The sequence below is a fragment of the Triturus cristatus genome, chromosome 5_1 (assembly GCF_964204655.1).
Source record: "Triturus cristatus chromosome 5_1, aTriCri1.1, whole genome shotgun sequence".
In the NCBI taxonomy this organism is placed as follows: domain Eukaryota; kingdom Metazoa; phylum Chordata; class Amphibia; order Caudata; family Salamandridae; genus Triturus; species Triturus cristatus.
Genome location: NC_140587.1, coordinates 628,278,154 through 628,302,829, shown reverse-complemented (window position 1 = coordinate 628,302,829; position 24,676 = coordinate 628,278,154).

Sequence of the window (24,676 nt, the reverse complement as noted above, 5' to 3'; positions counted from 1 at the left end):
ACCAAAAGAAGAAGATGGGCTGAAGAGTATGAAAGCAAGTACTGCAGAAGAAGCAATTGACTTGGTACTAGCTCTGCTAGCCTGTTTTCCTATTCTCGACAATAGCGTCAAAGTTGTCTACTTCTGCAAGCTGCTGATCCTCCAGAGTTTGGGAGGACTGCCAGCACCTTCTACAAAGACTTAGGAACTCCCAAGGATCAGCAGAGCTGTCCCCCTGCATCTTGCAGATACCAAAGACTGAGCTGTGAGGCTCCAAGACCCTGAAAACCCGACACCGGAAATCACTGCTGCACCCAATCCACCTAGCCCAAACTGAAGTAGGCCATTGGTGCCAACATGGTCCTGAAATCCTGATGGCCTATGAAGAATAAGGACACTGAAGAGCTGCGAAAGCAGAGACTGAGGAAGCGCAAGTGGCGTGGCACTAGCCCTGCCGGCATGTCTGCTGTTCCCCATCGAAACTACTCCAAATACATCTCGTCCTGCAGCTGTTGTGCTTCCAAAGCCTGGAAGGACTGCCTGCCTTCAAGAAAGACTCAAGAATTGCCATACACCAGCGGAGCCACTTCCCTGCAGCCGACAGGCACCCAAAAGAAGACTGTGAGTGCTCCGGACAACAAAAACCCGGCACCGCAAAACAATACTGTACCGGTGCTTCTGAGCCCGTGCTGAAGTGGGACAATGGTGCCAGTTTAGTCACCCACCCTCCCGAGACAAAACCCATTTTAGACTTGCCCACTGTGGACTTCCCGCCGCCGCCTGCATTCCCTATTTGCAGGCCCCCTCTACCACGATTGCTTCTTTGACAAAAGTCCGACACCTAAAAACACCTCTACACCTGTCACCACTGGCCCCTGGAGAAGAGGACAAAAGACTTCTGCAAACATCACAAGAGTTGAGCTACCCTGATGGTTTAGCCTGACTGGTCCACCAGTCAGATCCTGGGGCCTCTTTTCCAACAGACCGATCTCCATAGACTTGAATGGGGGCACTCAATGCTTTAAGGCACCTCTGCACCTGGCCACCCCAGTGCTGCCCAAAGTAAACGTTTGGTGCTGCCTTAGATGCTGGTCCATACTCACCTTAAGTCCAGAAGTTTGGTCTGCAAGTAAGCGTGGGAGGTAAACTTCGCTCGGCTGGCAGAGTTTGCAGAGTTTTGCCCACTCTGCACTCCTCTGAGAATGTGGAGTTTGGCAAAAAAACTCCACTAATTCTGCCACGTAGCGGAGTTTGCCACCCAGTCTGACTTTCTCTGTTCTCTCCGTGTAGTGAGGACTGTGCTTGTCAGACCAGCCCTTCCCCCACTCCACGTTTACCAATGCAAATTTTTTTCAGGGTGAACTCTTGTCCCCTCAGCTTCCAAAATGACATTGATTGATGAGGGCTCAATGGCACATGCTGGTTTTCCAGTGTCTATGGGCATCTTTTTTTTTAAACAATGTCACATGACTCACGTCATTCATCTGATTCCTCCTAACTGACAGTGAAAGGCTCAGAGTGGGTGGAGTGCATCCGTACTTGGAGTCTCAGCCCTCAAGTACGCAATCCCTCCAATGTCCTCTCCCTGAACAGCAGTACCTCCACACCTTCTGCTATGCAGCACCCCCTTTGGTGTTAGCCCCCTCCATGTTTGTGTGCGCACTGTGCAGCCTGTCCCTGCTCGAGCACTGCCACTGCCTCTGCACTGGGTTTCTCCACACTGTGCACGGTGAACCGCCAGGGACTGAAGGATGGCTGAGAGAGGAGGCGGAGGGGCAGTGACAGGAAGCATAGCAGAGCACTGTACTCTCCGTCCATCAGCAGCAACTCCAGTAGCATGGAACCTCCTCACCCGGCATGGACAGCCTCCACCCGAGCACTTCTGGCACCCCTGCTGTTGTCCCTGGTTGCCACCCGATTCTGGTAAGTATATTCTTCTCTTTGTTCTTTCACTTCTGCCCACAACTTATTGGAGCTATGCCCCTACCCCGCAGCCACCCTAGCCCCAGCACTGAGAGGGAGTGTGTGTGGACACAAAATAGGATTTATGGAATGCCCTGTCAGGATAGGTGCACATTGTCACAACTAGGTGACATCATCTCAGTCTCATGATGGTCTTTACTCTCTTTTAGCAGCACTACTCCGAGCAAGTGTGGAATGCTGCAGAATTCAGTGGAGTTTTTCTGCAACTCCGTGGAATTCCACGGAGCGCAACTCCATGAGCTCTGCCCAGGCCTGTCCGCTAGTCACTGTTGAGTGCCTGAATGCAATACATGTTTTTCTTCTGGAGGTCAACATTAGCCCGAAGTGCTTTTATTCCAATTTAAAGTAACAAAGTCACGCGAAGCTGAAAAACACATCTCTGCACCTGTACGCCCGAGCGCCTCCCAAGATGACCTGTAGGTGTTGCCTTGGACCTTGCCCCATACCCATCTGAAGACACAGTGAAGGGTCCTGTAAGTCATTTTTAAGTGACCGTATGCAGCGTATGTTTTCTTCCTAAGTTAACGTTTTTGCAGAGTGCTTTATTTATGATTTAAAGTATCAAAAATCTCTTTACTTTAAACCTGCTATTTTAACAAGCACTTACCTGATTTTTTGCCTAAAATCTTGGTGCCTAAAGATTTATAAAATATGTGTTATTGTTTTAATTAGTTTGGATCTCCTTATTGAGTCATGTATACATTTATTGACTATTGTGTGTATGCGCAGATGTCTACACTCCTCTCAGATAAACCTGAGGCTGTTTGATCACACTCCCCCCTCAGAAGAGCTCCTTGGGATTGCTAGAGCAAGCCCCTGTCCACTAATAAAGAGAATACTCTTTGCACTGCATACCTCTTTTTGGCATACCATATAAAGAGCCAGCTTCCAACACTATCTTTTCCCAATTGAAAGTTACACATGTAAACATGGGAGAGATAGGCCTTGCAGTAGTGAAAAACAAATTTCATCGTTTTTCACTACCAGGACATGTAAAACGTAAAAGTACATGTCCTCCTTTTTAAATACATTGCACCCTGCAGTTGATGCTGCTTGGGGCCAATCTTAAGGGTGACGTATGTAATAAAAAAGGAATGTTTGGGCCTGGCAGGTAGGTTATCTTGTCGGGTCGAAATGGTGGTTTAAAACTGCACACACAGGCTCTGCAGTGGCAGGCGTGAGATGTTTGAAGGCTACTCATGTGGGTGCCACAATCAGTGCTGCAGGCCAACTACAAGCATTTGATTTTCAGGCCCTGTACACAAATGCAGTGCACTGTACTAGGGACCTATCAGCAAAGCGAATATGCCAGTAATGAAGAAGCCAAAAGCCATTACATTTACAAGTGATAAAGTGCACAGAGTCCTAAAGCAAGCAAAAACAAAGTTCAGCCCACAGTCAAAAACAGGAGGACAAGGCAAAAAATCAGGGGAAACCATGCTAAAAGATGTCAGGTCTAACACGTGCCCCCCCAGCGGAAAGTGGGGTGAACTACTCAACCCCTTGGGAGTTCTCTTCACTAAGGGGGAAGAACGGGGAAAGGACATCAGTGTTGGCGTGCTCTGTTCCAGGACGGTGTTCCACTGCAAAGTCCATTCCCTGTAGGGAGATGGACCACTCAACAGTTTAGGATTCTTACCCATTATCTGCATCAACCATCTAAGGGGCCTGCAGTCTGTCTGAACCCAGAAGTAAGTTCCAAATAAGTAGGGTCTTAGCTTCTTCAGATCCCAGACCACAGCAAAAGCTTCCCTTTCTATTTCACTCTACGTCTGTTTCCTGGGAAGTAACCTCTTACTAATGAAAGATACAGGTTAATCTAGTCCTTCTTCATTTAGCTGTGAAAGCACGGTCCCCTCGCCATGCTCTGAGGTATCAGTCTGCACCATGAATTCTTGAGAGAAGTCAGGGCCTTGAGCACAGGCACTGTGCACATGGCCTCCTTCAGAGTGTCAAAAGCATTCTGGCACATCTCTGCCCAGATCACCTGATGAGGCTGCTTCTTGGAAGTCAGCTCTGTCAAGGAGGCAACAAGGATGCCATGTCCCTTCATGAATTTTCTGTAGCAGCGGGCGAGGCCTAAGAGGATATTATTTCTGTCCAGGTCTTTGGGGGTGTTCAAGCCAGAATGGTGTCTAACTTTGATTGAAAGGACTGCCAATTGCTGCTCCCTAATTGGTGTCCCAAGCAAACCACTAAACACTGCCCAATCTAACACTTTCTTCGAAGTGGTGCAAATGGTCCTCCCAACTGGAGCTGAAGGCTGCAATGCCATCAAGGTATATGGCACTGAAGTTCTCCATCCCAGCCAGGACCTGGTTGACCAACCTCTGGAAGGTGGCAGGAGCGTTCTTCAACCCATAGACATGACATGGAATTGGTTGTGCCCTTCTGGTATTGAGAACTCTCTTATGCCCCTTCAGTCAAGGCAATCTGCCACTACCCAGATGTTAAATAAAACATGCTGAGGAACTTGGCAGCTCTAAGCCACTCAGTGAGTTCATCAGCTCTGGGGATCTTAGAGGCTTCCTCCTTGATGCTGTTCCTCACTCTGTCAGACAACCTGTAAGTTTTGTGCTTCACAGGTAGGCTATACCCAGTATCCACATGAGTGCACCAATGAGTGGCTTCTGGGGTGAGTGAGAACAAAGGCACAAACTGCCCCAACAACTGGTAACAGTATCAGCAGATCTGATCATACATGTTTAAGAGACCTAGTGATGTTACCCTGTAATATGCCGCTAAAACCCTTGATGAGCGATATGGGCAGGCGCTCCTTTAGAGACATAGCCAGGCTGCGGCCGTTATTTTGGGCCCGCCTGCGACGGACCCCTGAGCACACCAGTTATGCCTCTGCGCTCACAGAATTGATGACCTTAGATGGCAACAAAAGAATTGGTTGGTTGCTTAGTCTCCAAAAACTACTTTTAGCGCTTGGCCTCAAGGAATCGTGGACTACTCAAACCCCACCCAGTAAGGCCAAGCTCAAAAAGCTATATTGGGCATGGGTTGATGCCCAAGAGCTCAGCAATTTGAGACTAGGAAGGCTCACTGATGAATTTTATTTTCACAAGCAGCACATATTTTTAGAACCATACTTAGATTTTATCCGGGCGCCACGTGAAAGGGCACTTTACATACAGTTTAGAGTAGGCTCACTCCCAGTACGAGAGCTAACTGTAAAGTGGAGCGCCCCACATCAGACAACAGCAGATTGCCCCTGCTGTAAGGCGCCTACCGAGAGTGTGTCTCATCTTGTGTGTGCTTGGCCCACCTACAAGAGGGCTAGAACAAGATGGCTTAAACCCATCTGCAGCCAATTGGGCACCTATGATCACAGTGCTGCTCAACGCATTCTGAAATCGGATGCAAGGACTCTCTTTGCCTGTGGCGTGGCCAAGTACCTTGGCCGTGCTTGGATAGTAAGGTTCAAAGCACTACGTGAGCCACTTCATTGAATTATCATGTTTTTATACAATTTTTATCCTGAGGCCATTGGTCAGTTTATTCTCATTGCACTGCCACTTTATATTTTATAATCATATGCATATTAGCTGGAGCTGAATGAATTTTATTGTTGTATCAAGTTTTCATTCTTAATAGCTTGTCCTTACTATCTTCTGGAACCAAGAATTTGCACTGTCTTTTTATATTATACAACCTTATGCATATCAGCTGAAACTGAATCAATCTTATTGCTGTATCAAGTTGTATTCCTAATAATTTGTTTTTACTATCTCCTGGAAATAAGAGTTTATTGTCTTCAGGGATTTGTATATTTGATAACTCATATTTTTTATTGATATTTGTATGCATGATATTGCTTTTAAGATACTTTATATCGAATACAGCTATCTTTGACTTGACTTGACAGTCTCTCTGTTTATCTTGGGCCAAAGTAGTGGAGAGGCTCACACCCTCTACTGACCCATACTGCTCTTTGGAAGATAAGAGGTTGGGGAGGGGTTCACTCTCCTCTTCTATCCCATCATCAGTGATAAGGAGCAGGGCCAACTCTGACCTCTAAAAGTTTGTTTTGAGGAGGCTCACGTGCAGGATCCTCTAAGGGTTTCTAGGAGTCTGCAAGTCCACCTAGTAGGTGACGTCACTCTTGCATTCCCTTACCTCAAATAGGCCAAACCAGAGGTCATGCAGAACACGGAGCTTCACAAGCACCATTACCCACATCTTCTGACCAGGATGAAACTCAGTCAGGGTGGTATTCCGGTAATTTCAGCATTTCATGTCTTCCTGGCGAACTTCCAGATTTTCCTGGGTGAGTTTCTGGAAGCGGGCTGTCTGGCTGCGGATGGCCAGCATGTAACTGAATACATCCTGGGGTGGCTTCCTGGGAGCTTGCTCCCAGCCCTCCTTTACCAAACTGAGTGGTCCTCTCACAGGATGTCCGTACAGAAGTTCAAAAAGGCTGAAGCCAAACCCATTCTCTGGTAACTCCCTCTAGGCAAATTCTAGGCAAATAAAAGACATGGGAGGAAGATGTCCCTCTTATGGCTCATGGGCTCAGGAAGAACCATCATCATCATGCATTTGAGGGTATGGTTGAATTTCTTAACCAACCCATTGGTGTGGGGGTTCCAAGGAGTGGATAACTTGTAGGTTACCCCACACACCTTCACATGGCCTTCATGTAAAGGGACATGAAGTTAGTACCACAGTCAGATACCACCTCCTTGGGGAAACCCACCTGGGCAAAGATCCCTATCAGTGCCTTGGCCATGGCAGGCGCAGTCATTGTACTTAGAAGGATAGCTTCCGGGTACCGGATGTAATGGTTCACTAAGTCCAGGATGAACCTGTTGCTAATAGCTGTCATGGAGCTAGAGGCCTGCAGTGTCAATGCCCACCCACTCGAAATAAGGTGCCCACGACAGGAAAAGGTTAGAGGGGCACTTGGCATTTCCCCCTTGTCTTGCCACTCGCCTGACATGTAGGACAGGACCTGGGAAAGAATCTGGGGCCTTTTCTCATCTATGGCCAATAAAGTGTGTGACAAGCCTGTCAAAGGTTTTGCCTTGCCCCAAATGACCTGCCAGTGGCTCATCATCAGACAGACTCAGTAGGAAGAGCTGGGGTACTGTTGTACAGCTTATGCTTTCCCACGTATAATTGTGGGCTTGTTGGACAAAGTAAACAGAACTGTGCAACACTGATTCTGAGTACACCATCAGGATATGTTGGCCTTAGTCCTGCTAGGTCACAGTGCACCATCTGTGCCCCTAACCTGCCAAGGTAACAAATGGATTGTACATGTTAAAGAACATAGAATAATGTAACTATCAATAATATATACATTTGTGAAGCAGAACTAATGAATATCTATATATAATAATTTTTTTAAACATAAGTATTCTACACGCTGATACAAAGCAATACACATATATAGGTACATATCTATAGTAAAAATATAAGTATAGTAAAAAATAAATGCCTATATACAGAGAGATATGCTGTATATTTATCTGTTTGCTAATGGTGGTTATGTGGGGAAGAGCCAATTATTGAGTAGTTTCTGAAGATAAGGTGGTTATCTATGGATTAGATGTTGTGGGTAAAGAGTTCCCTAGTTTGGCTGTTTGAAGTGAGTAGGATGTGCCACCCATGGTTTTTTCTTGTATTTTGGGATTTTAAGGCGAGGTGCCACTCTAGAGCAGAGGTTCCTTTGTTGAATGTATTTGGTGATTTTATTCCTGATGAAGGGTGGTCCTGTTCCATGTATCGCTTTGTGAGTGATACAAAGCAGCTTGAACGTGGATCTTCTGGCAACCGGTAACAAATGCAGGGCTTTCAAGGCAGGGGAGATGTGGTCTTGCAGTTGTATACGTAACAGTAGTCTGGCAGCCGAGTTCTGAATCCATTGTAGTCTTTTCATGGTCGTTAAAGATGATCCATGGTAGAGGCTATTGGCGCCATCTAGATTGGACAAAACAAGGGAGATGGTAGCTTGACCCTGAGTGGACCCTGAGTGGAAATCCCAAATGGGGAAGATTCGTAGTGGAGTTTTTATATTAACAAAGTTAGTTTGTCCACTTGGGTATTCATCGATAGCTTGGAGGGATCCCTGCTTTTGTGAAGTATGGTTTGGACGAGAAAGGTGGGGTATGGATGACATTAGTTCTGTTGCAAAGGTAGGATGCAATCTATTCTATTCTAGAGTAGTCCCCTCTATGCCGGCTTTGTGGAGTCTTTGTATAAGAGTGGCATGGTCAACCGTGTCAAAGGCAGCCAAAAGGTCCAAGAAAAGTAGTGCAGATTCTGGAAGAGTGTGGGGAAAATGCCGTGAGATAGCGCATAGCCGGATGAGAGGCTGCAGAGGAAAGCAATGTGAAGAGGAGGGCGGAGTCACTGGGAAACTCTGAAGACCACTGTCCATTGACCTTTTGTAATGTTTAAGTCGCATTTGCAGAAACATTGTTACTCGTTTACCCGTTACTAATCACAAGCACTGGCAAAGCCAATAGGTCTAACTTCTTTTAAGGCACATGTTTGCTATTCTGTGATATGGATGTAATCAGGGTTAGATTGGGATTAAAAAGCATCCCGGGCATGCTAAAAAAAGTGGCCCACATTTGGATATTGCCTTTTTGCAAAACACTGCTTCGGCGACATTTTATAAACAAGCATTGGCATAGCCCATAGGTCTCGCCTTTGGGACCTTATAAGTCTTTAGTTATCCAGCACAATATCCTTGGTGCAACAACTTCAACTGTTACATGGCTACACACTTATAAGGTCCCAAAGGCGAGACCTATTGGCTATGCCAATGCTTGTGAGTGGTATCAGAGTATCAAAAGCTTCCTGCAGCCACTCATATAGTTTTTGAACAAAATGTATTGACTCTCGATCTATATTGGATGTTAGTTTTGTTTCTAAGTGTTCCAAATTGAGTTTGAACCATGGCCGATAGGTTGATGCACGTAAGGTGGTTTTAGGTGTGTCACTTAGTGTTGTTTTATGTTGGAAGGCAAGCAAATGGTCTTACAATGTGACTGGAGTCATTGTCTGACAGGTAACTAGTTCTGTATTAGCAGAAATGACATCTAGGATGTGTCCAACGATGTTTGTGGCTTGCTGGAGGATCTGATACAGGATCAGTGCTTCTATGCCAGTGATGATTGTTTTCGGATGGGGCATATTTGGTTTGTCAAACCAAATGTTGAGGTCACCCAGAACGCATAGGTTAGAGTGGTGTTATCAGGTTTGAAACCATATCTAGAAATGTGTCTGGGAAATTTTGCCTTGCTAGGTGGAGCTCTGTAAAGGATCAGGAAGTTACAGGAGGAAAACGGTGTAGGATTGCATCTGGAGAAAAGTGCCTCACAATCTTTTATGAAGACATCGTCAACTTTAGTGATATGTAATGTTTGCCTGAACACAACAGCTAGGCCACCTCCTTTTTGGCCTATGTGATTTTGGGTGATCGTTTGATAGCCTAGAGGACCGGCTACATTCAGGACTGGAGCCATATCATCTCCCAACCATGATTCAGTAATGAATAGTATGTCTGGTGTTGTGTCAGTGAAAAGGTCGTGGATGTGATGTTTGTTCTTAGAGAGCGATCAAGAATTTATTACTAGACAGTTTATAAAATGTGCAGTATTTTGTGGGCTTGCAGCTGGTGTATCCTTAGTGTTGGTCTTAGCTGTATGAGAATAGCAATCATGTGGCTGTTCTGTATCGTTTTCCTCATCCAGCAGGCTAAGAAGGCATTTTGATTGGTCTGTGTATGTAGGTAGTGGAGGCGGTATTTGAGAGTGCGTGGGTGTGCTGTGTTGTTTTTGTAGTGTAACCTTGTTGTGCCTTAGACACGGAGAAGCAAAGTTGTGAGGTGTTGCATGTTGCTTATTTTGTTTGTGTCGATTTATGGCGGAAGGTGTATGAGTAAGGGGTGGCGGTGCAGCATGTGAGTCATGTGGGAAGGTGTTAAATTGTCCAATGGATGGTAGGCGGTTAAAAGAGAGTTGTTGTGATGCTGTATGTGTGTTAGGTGTGGTGGAAGAGAGAAAGATTGGCATTGAAATTTGTTCATTTGTGTAATTTGTTGGGTGTATGTTTATAGTTTGTGATGGGAAGTATTATGGGGTGTTGAAATTGAGAGATGTTGTTGTGCTGGTGTGTGTTATATGTTTTATTTTTGAGGAGTAGTGAAAGAGAATGCTGATGTATTTGTTTTATGTGATGGATTTGTTAGTATAGTATTGTTTCTGAGTGAAAGTTGTAAGGTAAAGGGGGTGGTGATGTGTTTGTGAGTAGAGTATATGTTGTGTGTAATAGCGGATTAAGTAGAGTTGTGAGTGTTTGTCTGAGACTCGTTTGCAGCAAGAGGTAGTATGTGTGGTGTAGTGGGGTATAGATGTTGTGTGGTTGTATTTTTGTGGTAGAAATAAGAGGAGGGTGTTGGTTGGAGAAATGATGGAAAGCTGAGTATATGTTTGTTAGTGACAAAAAGGAGTCTGTTAGGAGTAAATAAAGCAGGGAGTGTGTGTCTGGTTGGGACATAGTTCAGTGTGGTGTGGAATTGGGTTGTGCTAATCATAAGCGGATTGGCTAGTGGTGTAGGATAGAGTTGTGTACTGTTTGTAGGTGATGGTGCAAATGTGTGGTAGCTGGGATAGAAGGGTGTATATGTGTGGTGTGTGTGGATTTGTAGTGGGTGCTGAGACATTGAATTGTGCATGGGGTTAGTTTGTTGTAAATGAGTGGAGTAGATTTGATGTGAGTGTGTTACTCTGTTTGTAGATGTAGATTGGATAGGGTGGGTCCAGGTGTATGTGAATTTGGGCAGCATTTCTGGCTCTAGTCTCAACTGGTCTCAAACAGGCGCAAGCAGGCAACTGCCCTTGTCCTCTGCACCCTTAGCCTCGACGCTCTATGCCCTGGTTTTATATAGCCCTAGTACTCAGGTGACCCCTTCAGCCAATGGGAACCCTGGCCCTAACCCTAACCAATCACAGCACTAGCCCTAAACCCTAGAACCAATAGGACACCCAGCCCTAAAGACCAATCATAGCCCAAGTCCCGGCACTCAATCAGGCACAAAACCCTAAACCCTATGTCCAATAGAAAGTCTAAATCCCAAACCTAGTCCAAGCCCTGTTCCCAGGAACCAATAACACAAGAAACCCTGAGCCTTATATCCAACAGAAAGCCTAACCCTAGCCCAAACCCTAGTCCCAGCAACCAATCACACATGAAACCCTAAGTCCTACATCCAATGGAAAGCCCAGCCCCAGGAACCAATCCAAAACCCTAAACCTACCTACCAATCCGATCACTAACCCTAAGCCTGATATCAATTGAATCATTGACCCAGGAACCAGACAGAACCCTCAAATAACCAACCAATAAGGACACTAACCCTAATCCAGTAAAAATACTAGATGCAACCACCAATCAGTGCACACATGCAATAGCAGACTATATAAGGTCCCTGCGACCTCTGTCAAGGTTTGCTGGCCAGGGAGTTTGAAGCTGCTCCTCTATTCAGAATCTCCTAGGAGACAGACAGGCTCAATCCACACTTTGGACTTCTGCAGGTAAGGGCCTAACAAACTTTGTCCACTAACAATAGTCTTTGTATACAACTTTACTCACTCTCCTATCCTAAAAAGAGTGCACAATACCTCCAAAAACACAGCTTAAGCAGCTCACAGCAGATTACTGCTGTCTCTTGGACATGAGACGACAAAAAAACTTCCTATAAACAATGCTAACAATATAGATAAAGGGCAAGGCATAAAATCCTAAAATCATAACAAACATTGTGCTATTTTGAAAATAAAAGCATTCAGAAATCCCAAATCTAAAATTTTAAAAAACAAATTTAAATGGCAAATTAAAAAGTGGTGCAATTTAAAACGGCAGGCCAAAAGGACAAGAACCAGTGATCATTCAGTTCCTGAAGTAAGGGTGCGCTAAAGGACTGTATCATGCATTCAGACTCACAAGCACATGTGGTAGTGCCGTCCAAATTTGGACTCGTGATGGCACATTGTGGAGCAGAAAAAATAAAAGCACAGTCCGACAACTAGGAACAGGACAAGCGGTAAGCCTCCAAAAATGCTTCCGAGCACGGAATGTATGAATGATGGAATAACTTCAAAGACCATCTGGAAGGTGCTAACAAACCCGAAACCAATTGTTTTTAAAAGTTTGCTACCCCGCATTCCTAGACATATTAAAGATGCAGTGAACAAGCTCCCCAAAATGGTGTGAACAATTAGTGTGGAGCAGCAACTGTATCTCAGAAGAAAACTTTGCAACTTGAAATGTTGAGGACACATCCTTCTGGAACAATAAAACTTTCAGACTGCTTAAAGCATCAAGGTACACTTTCAAAGCTATATCGAAGGCCATTGCACCCCTAACTGTACAGGAAGGTAGAAACAGTACTTATGTACGAAAGGTCACAACTGTAGGAACCATTACCAGATAGGCAATTCATGGTCTCATCCCAAATCAGCATTGATCATTCAGCATCAAATAACTCCCATTAGAGACTAATCTGAAGGCGGATGGATCACAGCAGCCAGAGAACCCTTCAGATAACATGACAAATTCGCTTTAGGTGCATTACATGTGCCATGAAGTGGATCTTTCCTTTAAACTAAGGAGTGTCCCACTGTATTCTCGCAGTCTGTCCTGCTAAGAAAAACCTCAGTCTCACCAATCCTAAATCAGTATTTAAAAGGTAAGATCCATGACTTATGTATATACCCTTCTGTAAGTTTTCTTGGCTCAGGAGTTATTCTGGACGGGTTTCTCTCTTAAAGACGCACGATCCAGGACATAGGTTAGTGTTATTTATTAACTGAAAAATAATCACAATCCTTCTGGGAGGATACTGAGTCATAAACAACACAGGTGTATCTATCACATTGTCCTAATCACAGTCCATGCCAGCAGGTAAGTCAGGTGTACATTTGGCTCCTGTCTTGAACTCCTAAAGGCCACGTAGTCTGGGTCCTCTTCCTCTCAAAGGTACCGGAAAAACAAAGTAAAGAAACACAGGGATAAGAACATAGGAAAGCGTTTCTCCTAATGGATAAACAAGAGGGAGAGGTCTAGTGCACCCTTCACCATCCCTGTCGTGTCTCATGCCTTAGTGCGGCAATAAATAGTGACAGATTCAAACTTGGGTGCCCTGCAACCCTGCCCACCACCCTTTCACGTAAGAGAAAGGTTGCTGTGTCACTTGCCTGAACCCACGACCTTTCTGCACCGTGGGGGTGGGTGCCGCAGCGTCCGCTTCAGTTAGGAGTGGGCTGGACTCATTCACGTTGCTCCTTGAGCTGCGGTCTCCAGCGTCGGCTGGCTCCTGGGTTCTGACATTTCTCCAACCTCCACCTTCTCGCGAGTATATCCTCCGCTGGCGTCCTGGTTTCGGGTCCATCCCAACCCCGTGGTGGTCTCCGTCCTCTCTCGCTTCTCCTCGGCGTTCTCGGCCTCCAATTCTCCTGCTTGCCTCGTTTCCGCCCTCTTTCTGTTGTGTTCCTCTGCCGATGCTGGAACACTGCCTGCTCTTTGGGTCGGGTTTACTGCGGGCGTCATGTTGAGGGGGTCGGGGCAGTCCCCGAACTGATCACACCTTCTCCTAGCACTTTTCTATCTGCCTACTTGATGGTGTTGTAAGCAGTATTGGAAGTGAAATGTCGAAACTGGCAGATAAATAAACAAGTGGATTATCAAATGTACGGAATGTATTTCAGCAACAGTGAATGGTAATGTTTCTAACTTCTCTATGTGCATCATGGTATACTTTGCGTCCTTCTTTGCCATGATGGTTTGTTATTTAGCAAGATTGTATGGTAAAAACATACTCGTGGCATTAAGGTTTCTACATAGAGCACGACCAGAACGAAGTGTTTGTAGAGTTCAACTCAGTAACATGATAGTCCTAAGCTGCGACTGCTTATGTTGTAAAGAATGCAAAAAGAACAATTGATGGGCAGAATGCTGCACAATGTCAAACATTCACCCCAGTACAGAGATCTGGGCCTAAATCCATTGTTTCCTTTTCCTCCCCATGCCATTCCAGTTCAGACCCAGTCATATGCAAATCAGTCTTGACCCTGTTCCCCACCTGAACAGTCCAGCCTGAACTGCCAGGCCAGGTCCTCTCCAAACTGGAAACAAACATCCTGGGACCGTTTTTGGGGCATCACCCCTCATCAGCCAGGCTAACTTGACTACACTGGTATGGAGAGCATGGGACCCATGCTCGGGCATACCCGTCCCACTGGGGGTGACCAATACAAAATGTCAAACATTCATCCCAGTACAGAGATCTTGGTCTAAATCCATTTTAAAGACGACATGTCACTGTTTGATTTCAATTGTAGATGACACAATGATACTCATAGAGTAAATCCTGGCCGATAGAGTAGTCATACCATTATCTACTACTGCTGGGAGCCCTCATAATTTGCCCTGTCAATTTTGCGCAGTCTCAGCTGCTTCCTGCTGTGAAATGTTCCACTCTTCAGTGTATATTGCATACAGAAAGTGCTTTTGACGTGGTCTTTGAGGACCTAGCAAAACAAAAAGTCCTGCAATCCCAGTCATCAGAAAGAAGTGACAAGTGTTGTTTCAGCTGGGACAGCATGGATTGTTTAAGCCAATCAAGGTACAACTTCCAAACGCTGTAAGTTGTACCGCCCCTGAGTGTTGTGTCTGCATGTAACGTAGGTCGGGCCTATTGATCCTAAACCCTTTGGTGTTATCAAGGAAACATGCCTGACATCCTTTAGTATCTAACGGCCACCATAACCATCCCTCCTAATGGCTGTTTGGAGAATTGTCTGTTCCATTGTGAAGCATGTTATCGAATGTTTCCTCCTTGTAATTTGTGAATTGTTGCCAATTCGCAAATCGTGAAATGTGGGAATATTTTGTGCATTTAATTCTTTTATCTTGGCCATGCCAAGACAGGATGTTTGCTGCACAGTTTTGTACAGGAAAATCATTTGGTGTGGTATAAGGCACGCTTTAAATAATTAAACAAAGTCTCGTTGCCCTGAGTCTGTCAATCTCTAGTTCCCCAAATGGTTTTCAAACCAACATTTGCTCCAAAAGTCAAACCCTTGTGCAGACAGCTGGTAAATTAAAGATGCAGAATAAATCAGCTTGGTGCAATTGAGGATAGGTTTGTTAGCCCATGAGAGTGTTAGCTTCTAATAATAAGACTCTGGGTCAGCTGGATTGTTACCAAAAAAAAGGCAAATTTCTGTGCAAATGCACAGGAACCACCAAGTATACACCAAAAACTCTAAAAAAGAGGAGAGGGAACACTTCATGTTTTGCAAAATATTCTTATATTGAAAATTCAAAACAGTTAAAATGTTCACACATGATTATTTCTTCTTTTAATTCATACATGACGAACTGTATTTATAATCAAATATTAGACAATATGAATGGTCTGGTTTCATTACTGGAAACAAAAGATTATTCATAGGGGAGGTGCAACTTCCAATTACACCTTGGTAATCAAGTTGAGTGAGTATTTCTCCAACTTGATTGTTGGCCTCATGTTTAATGGGGTATTGTCTTTGAGGTTGTGGGGCTGACCACACTGGTATGATATGGTTAGGGGAACTGTCATACCACCCCACATGGTTGCAGTATAATGCAGGAGTTTGCATTAAGGCCCCCTCCTTGGTATATTAATTTTTAACTGCATCTTGGACGAGGTCGGAAAAAGCAGGTAAAATTACTGTTTCTCCCTTGAGCAGTCCATGACAAATTCTCGTGCCCAATCCCTGCCAAGAGAATGTCATAGCTGAATGGCAATAGAGAACATTTATAGTACATGGTATTTCCCCTTCCATTTGGAGTTGCATTTCATATAGTTGATTCAGAACACTCCCTCTTATATCTGGTGTTTCCACCTGGATATAGATACTCATTGCTACTGCCGCCAGACACTCCATTAGATTTCGGCAAACTATTATGACTTCTGCGCTGTCTAGCATGGTCAGAGCCCATTCCCCACTCAGAAGCAGTGTCCTAACTATCCTGGACATGCCTAACTTTGATGCCAGCTATCTTCTTCTTTTTGAATTGAGGTTTGGACTGTTGAGGTTTATCTTCCTGTTTTATAAAGTCAGACGAATGTTGTGAGTCCTTCTTCAGTTTCAGGTACTCCTCTTATCTGCTTTCTGATTATTCAGCTCTCTACGAGCATTTGTTGGATGAATCCTGAAAGGAACGAGAGGAACTTGCATCAGCATCCTGATTCCTATCAGGCATTTTAGTATTATCACAGTTGAGCAAATTGCAGCGTTTTTCAGTGGACTCTTGTTGAGGAGATCCGCCCTGCTATTTTGTCTTTTATTTATTTTTCTTATTATTCCACCTCTTCTTAGAACACTCAGGACATGCTTCAAGTTATCCTTTTCAGAATTACTCTTAATTTGTGGTTTATTAGGCCTGGTTCTCAAATGGTTTCTGCCTATGGATGCATAGGTTTCCTCAATAATGTTTGGTAATTCGTGCTCCTGTTGTCCCGGAGCCAAATTTATTAGTCGTTGCTACTTCCCATTTAATGTTACTTAACATTACGGTGGATACTGCGGTAAAGTTACCCATCCGTTTCATCCCCAAATCCAGGGCAGGGGCTGCCCTGTACTCATTTTGGGTCTGTTTAATCTGTTTAAGCACCTCTTGCAAAATAGCTAATAAGGATGTGAAGTGTGCTCTGGCATATACTGCAGCAAAACCTGTTCCCCAAGTGGTGCAGTCTTCTACCTGGGGAGCCATCCTCATGGCATACATACAGTAAGAATCCTGTGTTTTTCCTGAGGTTCCATATGGGGAAACACTGCTTCAAGCTGGCTTGTTTTTTGTGCAATCTAGAATGGAATTTCCTCCCGTCTGTGGGGAATTTTACCCATGACTGCATTGATAGTCACTGGACTAATTCCAGGAGTTCTCAGTTGTGTCTGTGCGGCTTCAACAGCCCTTGCAGGATTTATTGCATTGTTCTCATGACAAATTGTGTCAAACATCTATATGTTCTAACCAGATCTGTATATAGTATAAGTAGGTCTGGTGCTGGAGCTGTCAGATTCTCCATATCTGAATAGGGCATCTAAATGGCTAGGCCTGGCCATGTACCCAGGTCTGTGAGGAAGTTTTATACTATCCCTAAACTTCTGTCTGTACTTCTCAGGGGTCAGACCATATTTCCTGGTCAAGACATCCTCATACTGTCATTCCTGTCTAGGGCCAGTAGAGTGTCCCTCCCTTTCACAAATGTTCCCCCCCCAAACACCTTCAGGGATCGTGTGCATTTGCAGAACTATCTCATAGGCCTCAAACAATCTATCTATGTGGTCTCCCACTCCATAATCAGGCACCAGACCCTTTGGTATGTGTACTCTCTTCTCAGTGGCCACTGAAGATATGCTGCCACCATCTGTGCTGGACTCAACCTCTTGGCTTTCAAAACCAACTCTCTCAAGCTCAGCTCCTGAGCTAAAATTATTTTCTTCTCTGCTATGGACAATTTATTTTTCTCCATATCAAATTTGAGTTTTGCAATTGCCAATTTGAGCTTCCTTACTTACCTCCTGTCCTCCAGATCTATAGAGGAAACACTGCGGCCTGCTCTGGAGGGGGGCCCTGCCTGTTCCTCTAGCAACTTCAGATGCAGACTTCGCTCCACCTCATCCACAACATCATTCCCCTCTGGGTTACCAACTGCATCCCTGTCTGCCAGCCAGGCCCTCAGCACCTTTTTCAGCCCCTCCTTTTTACTAAGGCCTTTGAAAGAGCACTTGCCATCCCTGCAGAAACCTTTGATATGAGTCACTGTGTAGGTTTGCAGCGTGTTCTGCTCAAACTTCACTACTGCATGTACAGCTATTGGCTCTCCGGATTGTGACATGACTGTTGCAAAAACTCAAAAAGTTACCAGAGAGAAAAGAAGAAAAATGTATATTGGTACGTTATGGTCTGAAATATGGAAGTAGTGTATACCAATCACTGTATGCAAGGCACAATTACAAGTCCTATCAACACTGCTAAACACCAATATTAGAAATTGGGTTTCTGTTTGGCAGAGGTATGCAACATGTCCAAACAGGAACCACAATAATTGCCAGGGTAAGTGTATTACACACTGAAAGTTTACTTGTGCTCACCCTCTGGTAGCTTGGCATAGAGCAGTCAGACCGCGATGGAGAGCAGGCTGGATCCTGGAGTCACGCAGACCCGTTGACAGAACTTTGGATGTGTTGGAGCCTGGGTAGGATGTACTGAGAAAAGGCCATTGAAGGCAATGCTTTGTTTCTGAAGTTGGGCAATGTCATTGATTTGAAGATATCAAGAGCACTGTGCGTCGGGCAGTTACATTGATGTCGAACTGCTCAAATGTAGGCAATGCATTTTTGCACAGCTACGCAGGGCTGGGAATGCGTCAGAGTCGGGGACAGTGCATCTCAGAGGTTAGCGATGTGATGTCCGAGACTCGTGCAGCAGCAGTGATGTGGAGCCGCTGCATTGGCAAAGTCGGGGCTGCATTGTAAGTCGAGGTCGTTGCATCGTGCAGTCAGCGAGCGGTGTCCATGGCTTTGGAGCACGCAGCACAATGATTCGATATCTCAGGGAAATGCACCAGTTCTGATAGATGCTTCAGTGTTGATGAGTTGGCTACTTGGGTTGCAGCATTAAGCACTCACTTCCAAGGGCCCAGGACTGGATTTAGCACCACTTGGCAGAGCAGGACTCACAGCAGAGGAGCCCAGGTGCTGGTAGCAAGATACTGGTGAAGAGTCAAGTCCAGTCCTCTCTCTCCCAGGCAAGAAGCAGCAGGCTGAAGGCCAACACAGCAAAACAAGCAGCAAAGTGGCAGTCCCTCCTAGCAGCACAGCAGCTCTTATTCCTGGTAAAATGTCCTCAGTTCCAGAAGTGTTCTGAGTATATGGTGTCAGAGGTCTAGTACTTATACCCATTTTATCCTTTGAAATAGGGAGACCTCAAAGAAATGTCTTTGTAATACACAAGACCCTGCCCTTTCCTGCCCTGGCTCCAAACTCACTACAGGGGGGTATGCATCCTTTGTGTGGGGACAGGCACAGCCCTTTTCAGTGTCAGCTCATCCCTCTCAGTCTGGCTCAGGAAGACTCATCAGCCTGGTAATGGCCCAGCAGGATATGAGTAGCACTCTTCATCTCCCTTTGTGTGAGACTGTGGAGAGGGAATGCACAAAGCCCAGCTGTCACCTCACCCAGCCGTGTATTCCAGAGAGAGGAGATTGTTTGTAAGTGTTTGTATTTTGAGTGCTGCTCTGAGTCTGAGTCTTTGCATTATTTACATATAACCACTCAAATGTAACTATTACCTTCCACAGCTCCAATATTCCTCCTCAGAGCATTATCCAACTTACACATATGGCTGATTATAGCATGATTCATTAGGAATTTCACAATATAAACTTCAAACTCAAAGTATTGCAGGAGCAAGTATTTTTGTACCTCAATCTTTGAGTGTAATCAATAAATAAATCTAGCTATTGACCGTATTGACCTTTGTTAGTCAACAAGGAGAGATGATAAGGAGCAATCATTTACATCACACACAATGAATAGTGAAGTCCAATTGGGACTTCATAAGAATCAATAAAGTGAGTTAGTGTATTTGCTGTATACTTTTATGGTTCTTTCATTTTAACCAAATAAAGCTTATTATTGATTGATCGATTGATTGATTGAAGAGAGTTGATGTGAGTGAAAGGGTTTTATTAACAAAGTAAATCAAATTAATTTTGTTTATTTAGTAAATATGAAATTTCAGTTATCATCGTTACAGATTTAAATAATCCATTATTCAGTATTTCAAAGCCATATACAATACTACATTGGTAAGAATTACAAACAATATAGAGAAAATACAGCAATTGTGTCTCATAACGGAACTCCCTAACCTAAATTATTAAGGGTTTATCCCTAATAGTAGTCCTGGGTGGTGATCTCCGCTCTGTTTGTGGAGTTTGCAGATTGTTTTGCACTCCACTCTCTGCAGAGCTCACAGAGTTCCCAAATATCCAGAGCAGAGTTTTTTCCTTGCTCGCGCTTGCCAACAGTAAGTTAGCAAGAGCAAGCGTGGAAAATCCAAAGCAAGGCTGCCTCCCAACGAGATTTCGGGCGGTCGCGAATGGTTACTATTGCTCGTGTTGAGAAACCTTCTGTTCACGTTGAGGAAGCTGCTGCTTGAGTAGAACTTCTACTCAAGTGGCAGAAAGAAGCAGCACCCTCGTGCACTGCATGTAACACCATTTGCGCTGTTTTCACAGTACGGGATAAACACCCGGGGCACAAAATCCTTGCGAACCGCACTAGGTAACACACTACGCAGCTCGCAGGACTCCCCATAGTTTGACTCCGCCCAGGCGTACCTAATAGGCAAATTCTTCATTAAGGTGCCAATTTCAGAAACCCAAACAAAGATTTCTGAGGTGAGAATGAAAATGCTTAGGCATGAAGTTTTAGCATTTAAGTAGTGGAAAATTAGCAAAAGCTGGAAAGTATTCTCAGCTATAAATCAGCATGTGTGCCTGGTCTCCGAGTGAAAAAGGAAAGGCTTCAGGTGGGTTCTCTCTTATCCAGTCCTGACAAAACTGAGGAACACACTCTAATTGAATTCTGCCAAAACTTTATTTGCATCAAATCTTGCATCCCCGTTCCCCCCAACCAATCATTTTCCATCAAACTCTTGGAGCAGGTAACCACCTCTTCACAACAGAGTACAGAACAGAGTCCTTGAATTGTTACACTGATCACATCTTGTCGTTCAGACAGGTCTTCCCACGAGTCATGTTTCCTGCCATCTCCTCTCCTCAAGGGGAGAATCTCACTATCAGTTGTCTAATTAATAACAAATGCATATTCACTAGCTAACATAAGGCTTCTGGGAAATACAGCATCTGCAGTGGAGAGAGAAAACATCTTGTACAAAGCAACAGTTTATTGTGAAAAAAGAACTCTTGTCCCAAACGTGTAAAGTCGGCATTTAAGATGGCATCAGTAGTCAGACTAACTTAATTTAAAACAATATGCTAATTAATGTATTTGCTTTTAATGTCTAAGTGGGATTACCTGTTACAAATTTGCATTCATTTGCATTCATTAATCATGTGTTATTCAGCATAGAATTTTGCACATTCAGTTAAATGCATGCAATTTGCAAAATTGAGGAAATTTCCTCCATCAGTTCCCCCCTCTGATGGCTATAATAGCCATCACACTTCACCACAAATGAATCTTTAAGGTGTACCCTCTTCCTTTACTGTGTCTTTTGCCTTCTTTCTTTTAAGGTTTGTACCCCTTTCTTCTCTTTCTTACTTCCATTTCTATTTCTTATCTCCTTTGCCTTTTCCTTTTTTTTATTTTTCTTTCTTGTAAGGTACCATCTAAATTCTTTATTTAAAGCATATACGCAAATTAAGCAAATGGCAATAATTAACATAAGTTTTAATATAACCCCTAAAAATCTACTATCAATATTTCCAAGCCAGCTACTTATAGTAGAAACTCCTTTACCTAAAATTTCCAACATACTAATTGTTCCTAAGTTTTGTATTCCAGGTTTTGAATCGAAATTGTTCTTTGCAAATTTGTTTATCATCTTACTCTTGTCTGGTATGCATGAACAACAATGTTGTACCTTCAAAATCTTACAGATCTTTCTCTTCCAACAATATGTCTAAAGCCATTGGATCTTGCAAAAACACTCTTTGAATAGCTACTAATTCTGTATTGACTGCTAACAAAGCACCAGCTGTACTAGTGGTTAACGTATCTACTACTGTAGAGAGCTTTCTGATTTTCTCGTCATTTAGGACTACTCCTATTGGAGGAATATTTACACCAAAAATATCTCAGACTAATTGTGTCCCATCATTAGAACTACATATATGTCTGTGAGATGGATCAATTGTTGAAACATCTTTACTATTCAAATGATACATTTTAGGAAACAATAAAACTAAATAACAAACACCCTCTGAATCAGCAGGCAATTGGCTGACACTGGGGAGGTAAATGAAGGCCCCTCTGGGAATTCCTTTATTTCATTTTAAGCTTGGGCTGCTTCGGAAGAGCTTCCTAAGTGTTTTTTTCTTTTACTGTAGGGTATGCTAATGTCATTACAGTAAAGTGAAAGTAACATGAGCTGATGGACTGCATCAGTGCTCGGGGGCATATATCAGCCCCGGAGCACTGAAGAGAGCATTTTTGCTTCTATGTGGGTGTGCCTCAATAATGGTACACCGTAAATCATTTGGTGAATGTCCCTCATTTTTTAAGTGTTTGCACATCTTGGTCTTGAGTCTGTGGCCCAGGATGTTACTGTGGTGTTCCATGATGTGTATTTAGACCACTCTAGTGGTCATACAAATATACCTTGAATTACAAGGGCATGTTAAAGTATAAAGTTACTCCAGTTGCAGTTAGTGTGTCTCTTCTGTATCCAGTGGAACATGTTGCTCAGTTTGATTTCTTTTGTCATCTCAGTGAATGCACATACAGTGCAGGACCCACATGGATAGTGCTCTGTTACTGGGGTTGGTCACAAAGGGATCTCTGATTGTGCTTAGTAGGTGGTGGCAGTCTAGTAAGTATGAGCATCTCTTTCATGTTCCTGGTGGGTTTAAAGGTGAACCAAATTTGGGGTAATGTCAGTTCACCTGTTTGTAAAATGCCCCAGTTATTGTTGATGATCTTCCGAATTCTGTTGGAGTCCTGTGTGTAAGTGGTTACACATGCCAATGTGTCCGTTTCTTGTTTCGAGTTGTGTTCTGAAAGTGCTTCCCTGTTGTTATTTTTGGCCCATTTGTTGGCTCTCTGAACACTGTGTGTGGGGTATTCGTGTGTGCTAAGATTGTGTTCCTAGTTGGTCTGCCTCAGTGTTGTAGTTCTGCAGAGTGCATGGCCGTAAAAATTGTTCATAAGTTAGGTGTCCCTAAGGGCTTTTGGATGACAGCTGTTGTATAAGAGAAGATTAGTGCAGTCTGTAGGCTTTCTTTAAATTGTGGTGCTCAGTTGTACCTCTGTCAGGGTGATCATTAGGTCTAGAAAGGTTTTTTTGTCTTTGGATATGGTGTAAGAGAAGTAGAGATATGGATTAAGGGAGTTGATCCACTCACAAAAGCTCTCGAATGTCGCCCTTTCGCCCTTCCAAAAAATCAGAATGCCATCAATGTATCTGCACCACAACTATATGTTTGCGTTGTAGGGATTAGATTCATGAAAAATCATTTCTCTTTCAAAGGCTGCCATATACAGACAAGCCAGACTAGGGGCGAATGTGCTTCCCATAGATGTCGCCTGGGTCTGGTGATATAGTTGTTTGTTGAATTGAAAGAAGTTCTCTGTGAGGGCTAACGTAGCATACTTCATGATGAAGATTACAGGTGTGGGTGAAGTCCAGTCTTCAGCTAGTAGGGCATTCGCCACCACATCTAATGTGGCTGTCTGGGGTATGTTAGTGTAAAGTGCCTCTAGGTCCAAAGTGATCAGTAAATAAATATTGCATGCGTTGCTAGTGTTCTCAATTAGCCGTAGGACATCCCTAGTATCCTGTAAGAATGAAGGAGTTTTCTGTACTACTGGTTGTAATAAGTGGTCAAAGAAGTGGGACAGGGGCTACAACGGTGAGTTGATCCCCGAAACAATGGGTCGTCCTGGTGGTGGATGTAGAACCTTATGAATTTTTGGCAAGATATAAAAATAGGTTCTCCATTGATCACAAAGTCAGCCTCATTCCTGTCAATCCAAAACTGGGTTTCTGCCATAGATACCATGGCGGTAATCTGTGTGGTGAGGAACTAAGTGGGATCAGTGGGAATGGCAATATAGTAGTCTGGATTGGCCAACTGACTGTTACATTGATTGTTCTAGTCCGTAGTGGACATAATCACAGTTGCTCCTCCCTTGTCTGCTTGTTTAATGGTAATCTTGCAGTCATTAGCCAAAGAATTCACTGCTGAGAGTTCTGCGGTTGAGAAATTGTAGAAAGAGGCTCTTTTGTTGCTTCTAGTAACTTCTTTCAAAAATGTTTGTTCAAATGTGAGAATTTCATTGGGTATCATAGTAGCATTGGGGGTGAATTTGGACGGATTACGTAGCCCTGTATCCTTTTATTCTTGAATAGGTTTACTGTGAAAGAAAGCCAGTAGATGTATCTTTCTGAAGAGGTTTTGTAGTTCAGAGTTATCCCAAAACGTGTCTACTTTAGGTGTGGGTACACACCCTAAGCCCTTCTTTAGGACTCTGGTTTCATTCTCTGCGAGAGTCCTATGTGATAGATTAACTATCAAATTTTCTTCTCTGATTGACTCCGGGTCTGCATTGTGTGTTTCAGTGGCTCCTGACACTGCACCTATTTTTGATTTCCTCACCTGCGATCTCTTCCTCTGCCCCAGCCTCTGTCTAAAAAAGAAGGGTTAATAGTATGAGGATAAAATAGTTGTGGACCCTGTGGTATTTTCAATATGGAGGTCCTTGGTATGTAGGCATCCCATATCCAGAAATGGGAATGAGGACCTTTTCTTGGCCCATTGCTCCCCAACTATCATTGCTTGAGTTACTGTTGGATAAGGAATTATCCCCTCCAGTGAGGGTGTAGTCTTCTTTGAGATAGGGATACACTTTCTCCTTGTCAAATTGTTTTTTTGTAACTTACTCTGGGACACTTT